Genomic DNA, 366 nt, shown 5'->3' on the forward strand with positions numbered 1-366 from the left:
ACACACAAAGCTTTTCAGTAGAGGACATGGTGATATGGACAGTGTTGTGATGTGCTTCTGTGGCTGCAGCATGAGGCTCAGGTTCTGTATTTAAAGAGGAATTATGTATTATTTTAATGAAACATCTATTGAGATTATATTATTGAAATAATGAGAGGGTGACTATGGGGCGAGTACCAGGAAAAATACAATAAACTATTTGAAATACCTTCAAAGTATTTCCCTTCCATGTTGTGCTGAGCTCATCACTGGGGGGTGGGGTGGGGGGAATCCCGAAGGAAGTTTAACAAACTCTTGAGTTTATCCACAAACACACTGTCTTTTCAGGTCAAAAAAGCTCACGTGCTATACAAAACCATCATAACC

This window comes from Austrofundulus limnaeus, unplaced genomic scaffold, assembly GCF_001266775.1.
Source record: "Austrofundulus limnaeus strain Quisiro unplaced genomic scaffold, Austrofundulus_limnaeus-1.0 Scaffold173, whole genome shotgun sequence".
In the NCBI taxonomy this organism is placed as follows: domain Eukaryota; kingdom Metazoa; phylum Chordata; class Actinopteri; order Cyprinodontiformes; family Rivulidae; genus Austrofundulus; species Austrofundulus limnaeus.